The sequence below is a fragment of the Teleopsis dalmanni genome, chromosome 2 (assembly GCF_002237135.1).
Source record: "Teleopsis dalmanni isolate 2A chromosome 2, ASM223713v2, whole genome shotgun sequence".
NCBI lineage: Eukaryota > Metazoa > Arthropoda > Insecta > Diptera > Diopsidae > Teleopsis > Teleopsis dalmanni.
In genome coordinates this window covers 29805568-29813497 of record NC_051847.1, presented here as the reverse complement: position 1 = coordinate 29813497, position 7930 = coordinate 29805568, and the positions used below count along the sequence as shown (strand labels likewise).

General features: G+C 30.3%; 1 protein-coding gene and 1 pseudogene across 1 annotated transcript in view; both read right to left on the bottom strand.

The window, feature by feature from the left end:
- The window catches only part of LOC119674213 (probable cytochrome P450 6a13), a 17533-nt gene that overhangs the window by 8572 nt on the left and 1031 nt on the right, over positions 1–7930 (bottom strand). The gene's annotated exons all lie outside the window — the stretch shown is intronic.
- LOC119686575 lies at positions 5661–5779 on the bottom strand (annotated as a pseudogene).

Below are 7930 nucleotides of genomic sequence, written 5' to 3'. Positions count from 1 at the left end.
AACAATAAACTTAACAATTTAGAGCATTTTATGTTTGTTTGGTTTATGCAACGACCTTGTCGGTAGTTTTGGTCAATTTAAGTCCAGTCATTTCAAATGAGTTTTGATGTTACATCATCTTCATTTCTGTATCTCGTCAGTTATAGGATATGCAGATTCGTAATTACGAATTTTTATCTATAACTGGTTAGATTAACTAATAGTTGTGATGAATGTGATGCACTCAATTATTACACAATAGACAATTGAGTGATTCTTTAAAGGGAACTGATTACTTTTTACTATATAGAAGTTCTGAGAAAACTTCTGACTTTTAATCATATGTATTCATAGGTTGACCAAACAGCAGTTCTTATGTTGAGCCGCCTTTTCCGAATTAGTGTATCTGTGCACTTTTATTCTATGATGGCTGGGGGGTTTCTGCAGAGTCCCACCCATCTCACTGACTAATTTGAGTATTCCTCATAAACTTCGTGATTATTAAATGATTGAACTAAAATCGGCGTATCGCCCCGTGCGGTTTGTGATTACTCTGAAATTAGATAGTGCTAAATAGGATAGCCTGTCGGTTTTCGCATATAGTTTCAGAGCTCTGTCCCTTATGTCTTTTTTTGACCGGATCTAATCTAAGGTCTCTTAATATGTCTTTCGTGCGGATGTGCAGTTCTAAATGCTTCCAAATATCTATCAACAGTGGTTATCTATTGAACTAATTGTCCATATATGTTATTCCGAAGTGGTTTTTAGAAGCATCTATATGCTTAATTGTGCGTAAATAACATTCCGAATATTACCAAATAATATCCATCATCAGTGGTCATTAGAAGTACTTATTAGTTTAATTCTCCATATATGACATTCCGGGAGTCTTTAGTAGCATCTATTGAATTGCATAGATTTAAATGTACATATTTGATATTTGGACTACAAATATCAAAAATTGAATCTTGTCAAACTTTAACGGTAGATTTAAATTTCAACATACAAACCATTATTTCTATTGTGATGTAGTGAACACGATAATGGATGAGTTAAAACTAACTCGATTTTTTATGTTTAGTGTACTTTTGAACACTTACTTATAAAAAACCTATATTATTCAGTTACTGAACTTCAAAAACATACATACAACTTTTTTTAAATAAATTAGCTTTTGATTACTATAGGTTATAATTAAATAAAATTACATACTACAAAGTACAATATTTCTAATGTGTAATTTTTTAGTTTATTTTCATTGCTGCTATTTTAGATTATTATATATAGATTAGATTTTTATTTTGTTTTTTATTTCTATTGTAAATATTTAGGCCCAGAATCTTTCTGTTGTCTAGATAAAGGAACTCTATCCCTTCTTATGAACGGTACAGAAGAAAATGAAAGAGAACTTTATTGGATAGAAACACAAAGACTATCGCAAACTAAAATGCTTTTAGGGACTTACAACCTAAAATGCTTCAAGCATTGCATAGAACTAACAAAGAATAACCTAAGAATTATTAAAGGAATACTAACCGGTCATTGTAGTTTGAATAATCACCTAACAAACTTAGGAATCCAATCAAACTTCAGGAGTCAATAACTCCTTAAGCGTCTTTATCTAATATTTGTAGTAATAAAGAAATTCAAAATTTTTGTCAATTTAAATCCAACTCAGACTACAGATACCGCAGCGAATAGAAAGAAACCGCTTACCATGTGCTAGGGGAATGCCCGGTACTGATGCACAAGCGAAAGAAACACCTATGAGGGTATTTATGGAACATATTGACTCAAATCTAGGAAAGATAGGCTCTGTCTTTTATTAAAGAAATCGGACTTAAAGAAACACTCTAATCCGACTAAGCGGCACAACAGATCTTTTAGGTCACAGTGTACTATCTCTTTTACTGAAATATAATATATATATTGGAAAAATTAATATTCATTTATAATATATTATTTCCCATTTTCATAATTGTATTCTAAAAAATCTATACTAGTGTCACATTTATTAAAATTACTTCCAGTAATTATGTAAAGTATAGATTTGAAGTCTAAACTATAAGCCAATCTTAAACCTAATACTTGTAATTAAAATAAAAGTTGTAAAAATGCCAACGAGTTCAGCACTAATTGATTTTAAAGAATAATTAATATAATTGACTATAAAAAGCATAATTAAAGTACAGAAGTCTAAATAACAAGTCTACCATAGATAATAAGAAGTCTAGCAATTATACATCAGCTATAATATGAGATATGTTCAAGTTACGATAACTGCTAATTAATTAGTAAATTCAATTATTTTTTTACATTACATACATATATACATATATTACAACTACATATATACATATCATAATTACATATATACATATTATTATATATTTAAAATTGTTTACACAATTTATTTTCTTACTTCATTATTATTATATATATGACCAAAATATCATATTATTACGATATGTCTTACAAATACCATGAATCAGGCTATTTGAAGCTTGCATCAGAAGCTTGTTGTTTTTACATAAAATAATTTTAATTAATTACTTGGAAAGCAATTCAAACTAATTAATTATACAATAACAATTAATGAGCAAACTTAAGAGAACTGAAAAGAATATATAAAGTTTTCATGCATTAAATTGTAAAATTTAAACCATGTGATTAAAATTACTTTAAAAATAGTAAATGTTAAAAGCTTAGTATTATCTACAAATAACTAATTCCATTGATTGTCCAATTTATTTCCATCTTACAACAGACAATAGTCTTAAAATGCATTGCAAAAGGATTAATACTTAATCTGAATACTTTCATTAATGACTTTTAGCTTTTCGCGGTTGAAGATAATTCTTAATACCCTATTTTCCCATCCATAGGTTTTAGAGATCATAAAAGATTTACTTTAAATGTTTATTTATTACCGTAAATTAAAATTTTTCGGCTCTACTATTTATTCTGATTAAATAGTCTCAGGCTAATTAATACTTAAAAAAAACCCATAAAGAAATTTCCATTTAAAATTTAATGAATATTTGTTTACTTGTATTGTGTCACAAACTTGGAAATCAATTTAAAAAAATATATTACAGAGCAGCTCATCTCTCTTTGAATAATACGAAACCTATTTCCTACAAAACATTTTAATTAAAAAAAAATAAAATAAATTATAAAACTAATTTTACGAAACATCGATTTTAATTACAGACGAAGTTACTTGTAGATGTTATTTCACTTCTCCAAACTTAATATAACAAATTCCGACTTACGTCATTTTCATTTTTGGTTAAATGAAATATATATGTAATATATCACATATTATTATGTTGAAGCTATTTGAGCCAGTGCGCTTGAGCACTTTTGCTCTTTCTTAACTGGAGGTATTTTTAAAACCCCTCTTTACGCCTTGACTGGATGATTGTTTATCACTTCATCAGACTAAGCAATAATTGACCTCAGATCTGCATACCTCCCGAGGAGCCTGTAATCATTCTGAGATTTGATAACGCGGTGTTGGTAAGTCTGTCAGTTTTCGCAAATAATTTCAGGGCTCTATCTTTTATGTATTTTTTGATGGGATCAATCTTGAGGTCCCTGAGGATGTTATTTGTCCTCAGGGACCAAAGTCCATGGTACTTTGAAAAATCTTCTCAAAGCCTGGCTTTGTGCAATTTCTAGCTGGTGGATAGTAGTGTTTAAAGCTTTGCTAAACGCTACACAACCATATAGAAGTGACGGATAATTTATTTTGTTATATATCAGTTTCCTGTTCTTAGCATTGAGATTTTCATTTCTAAATAGCGGTTGGAGGTAATGAAGAATTTTGGCACAGCTAATTGTTTTCAGTTGTACATGTTTAAGCCATGTGAATCGTTTGTCCAACATGATACCGAGATATTTAACGCTATCCTCGCAATTTATTACCATATCACTCTCGACGGATTCTGTCTCCACTTACGCATATGAGTAGTGAAAAAACTATTTATCATAGATAATTTCTAGCACATTCAAGTTGAATATTTTTGATATGTAATGCAAATTCTTTTAAAAAGATTTCACTTGCTGTTTCCTATTTAAATGACTCAAAAGAAAATTATATTTTAACGCCTCAGGTATTTTGACTTAATTTTTTTTTCAAATAAGTTTAAGTTTAAAATACAACTTTCTTAATTTAATTATCTTTTTTAAATATTAGTGACTCGCTAAATATAACTTAAGACTTTTACTATTGACGTAAATTCCACAAATTCAAGATAAATAATATTGAATAGTAAACTAAACTATATTTTGATTTAATTGGAAATTGTATTTAAATTTAATTGTATGCATTTCTTCATACTAAACTTTTTAATTATATTTTTCATTTATTTAAGTTGATTTATGCACTGTAGTAATTCATATCAGGCATTGCTCCCTTAATAAAAACTCAAAACCTGCACCTAATCTTTATTTTAAATCGAATCAAAGCACTTTACTTATTGTTTATTTGATTTGATGGATTTAATTAAATCTACTTGAGTACGTATTAAAATTAAAATTGAAACTATATGAAAACCAAGTCTTAAAGCAGCTCGAAGACTTTACTGCTGAAGTTGGCTTAAAAGCAAGCTTTTCCAAAACAAAATATAAATTGAAAGCAATGACCCATTATAACCGCAAGTCTATATGGGTTATATAGCAAATAAGTAACAAATGTTAAAAATTTATATACCTCGGAATGTAATTAACTTCAAAATGATATAAAATCATGTGTCAAAATGATATAAAATCATGTGTCAAAATGATATAACTACAACAATGTACAACAATGTTCAAGCTACGAAAATAACCTTTTTTAAGCACATTTAGCTAAAGGACATTAATGGCTAGAAAGTATAAGTAAAGTACTATAATGTGCACGTAACTTAATAGTATAAACCTATTAGATCCCTTTATACAACATTCTCTTTTTACTGAGCATTCTACATTTATAGATGATTAAAGAAACTTTTTAAATAATGCTGCATTTACTACTAAACCTCTCTCTTGCTTTTTCCATTGGTTGTGATCTTGATAATTTTATAGATTGCTAAACAACTATCCATATATAACCATATCTCTAACACTCCTACAACTTCTTATAAAGACTCAACAACTTCTTGAATTATGTTAACGCTGTTTTACTCGAATCTCCTTAACGCCCATTTATTGCCGTATATGGACTAGTATCGGTTCCACCTGGACTAATATGGATTGGTTCCTATATAACTCGCTATTTCTTAAAGCAACTCCATCCTTCCCACTTTTGTTCAGACTTTTATAGTGTTTAGGCTGCGTCTAAATTTCAGTAAACCCCTAAATTGCTTCATTAAAACAGTGTTTCACTCAGTAACTGTGTCTAGAGATCCACATGGGTTGATTATCAAATCGCTTCACCTCTATAACTTACCTAACTTACATCGTCCCCCTTTATCTTTTTAGTTAGACTTTCTTAATGTTTGAACATGGAAACCTTAAATTGTTTATATCAAACTAACAAAACTGAAACCATTTTTATCATTCGCTGTAGATGTAGAATATTATATACCGTCATACCTTCTAGTGTGACTTTGTTTTCATATAGATATTTAAACTTCAGTAAACCCTATAGTTGATTCAAACAAAGTGGATTCACTTTAAACTATCTCCAGATTTACATTGATCTAGAGACCCGCATGGATTAGTTACCTCATCACTCTCAATTGATGGTGATTTTACTTTGTATTTAAAATAAAAAGAAACTGACTACAGAAATGCTTCTGTTTAGTATAGTATCTCCATATCTTCTCCCTTCTATATGTAGTCACGCTTAGAAAGGCGTATAGATGCTAAAACACAGTAAACCTTCGAATCGATTATATCAATACCCCATAAACGCTTCTTCTTGTTAGCTCTTCAGGTTACCCAAGTTACTCAGGTTGTAAGTTGACAATGTAGGTAGATATTTTAGGGTAACTATCAGCTTTTTCGCAGGCATTTATTTATAAATGTTTGTATCTTAAATAAATGCCTGTAGAAAATCCTAGAAATATGGTGGCCTAACCGCATTTCAAATGCAGACCTTTTGCTCCAAACAAAACTGCTCTAACCGAAATAAAAATGCGTAAAGGGAATTGGATAGGGCATACTATCCGACAACCAAATAAATACACTCCACGACAATCTTTGACATGGAACCCACAAGGCAGCACAACTTGGAGAAGGACAATTGAAAGAAAAATGACAAAAGCGCACTACGCATGAAACGATATATGCAGAGAAGCACCTAACAGAGTGCCCTATCCCCCACTAGGGGAAAGCGATACTAAGAAGACGAAGAAGACAGACTTTTAAGTTAATTCGCCGACACACTTCGACAATATTGATCCTATGTGAACCACATGATCCTTTTAGGATGACTTATGCATTATCCGATATGAAACTATCTTAAAGCTGTGGCGATCATAGCCCACTCATGCTATATTTTTGCAGTTTTTATTAAATTCGTTTATATATATTATTTAATATCATTGATTTTCTGTCTATGACCTTCAGAAGTCAACAACTCCTTAAGTGTCTTTATCTAATATTTGTAGTAATAAATAATTTCACTCAAAAATTTGTCGATTTAAATTCTCATTAAATGGTTTAGGTGTGTGTATTAATTATCAAGCTTACATAATAACGCATATAATCATGAAAATCACAAAGTAGAGATTTTTTCACAGAATAGCAATTAATGAAATCGTAAAATGAAAATAATCAATGAAAACAAATAAATAAAAACCAGAAAGAAGAAAAAAATATTGTATATTGAACGAAAGAGTCTCTGGCATTCTTTCACCAGTTCAACCACTTTTACTTTTCTTCGCACATCTCGTGTATCCGCCAGTTTCATATTTAAATTCATAGCTTTTTGCTTTTTTTGTAAGCTACCATTATCTCATCATCGTCATCAGCACCACGACTGCATAAAACAAACTCATAAGCGCAGATCCAAAGCTCAAGTGCTTATTTAAAACAGAAAAATCGAAAAGTCATAAAAACGGTAATACGCCGAATGTGGGTAAACCATCGAAAATTATGTACGAGCGAGTATCTTCCAAATCTAGTTGTACCGGTGGAAGCCAAATGAAGAGACGACTTCTGCTTGCAAACTGACCAGCACCAAAGTTTTTATCTTCGACTTAATAAACTCTGTTTTCATTTTAAAGATGTTCATTATTTTTTTTTGTTGTTGTTTTTGTTTTTGTTTTTGTTTTTTGTTGGTTAATTTATATTTGCTTCCAAACTTTAGCCATGCCACTCGTGACCAAGCACTTGTGCTGCCCATAAAACTGATGCTGCCGTGAAGCTCCAACTACGGCTGGCTGAAACGTCATGGTTGCAGCTCTGCGTTTAGCGTGAACGTGTGTGCCGAAACGAGTTGTGGTAGATCTTTGGCGGCACCAGTTTTACTTTCGTTTTTAGCATTTCTTAAAAGATTTTTTTTTTCTCAAGATTTTTATTGACTTTTTTCAAAAAGTGTTTTTATTTGTTTTAATTTTGGCATTTTGCTTTTCTAATTTGTAGTACTTTTCGATGCCTAAATTCCGGTGGTTCACAATTCTTTTTTTCTCATCTAGTTTTGTTTATTTTTCACTTTTTTTGACCTTTCTTTTATTTTAGGTACAATTTTGAAAATAATTTCATTTTCATTTGCGCTGCTGTTTTAACGCTTTTTAGTTTTATGTCATACATCAATCTAAACTTCCATCTGAGCTTGTATCTGGGCTTGTATCTGAGCTTGTATCTGAACTTCCATCTGAACTTCAGAAAGAAGTAGTCGAAAATTTTTCATTTATTTTTCATTTATTTATTGTTTTCTTTTTAAATGAGTTTTATCTATTTTTCGACAATGACAACGCACCGCGCCGTTTTGATTAATTGTAAATTATTTTGATTAATG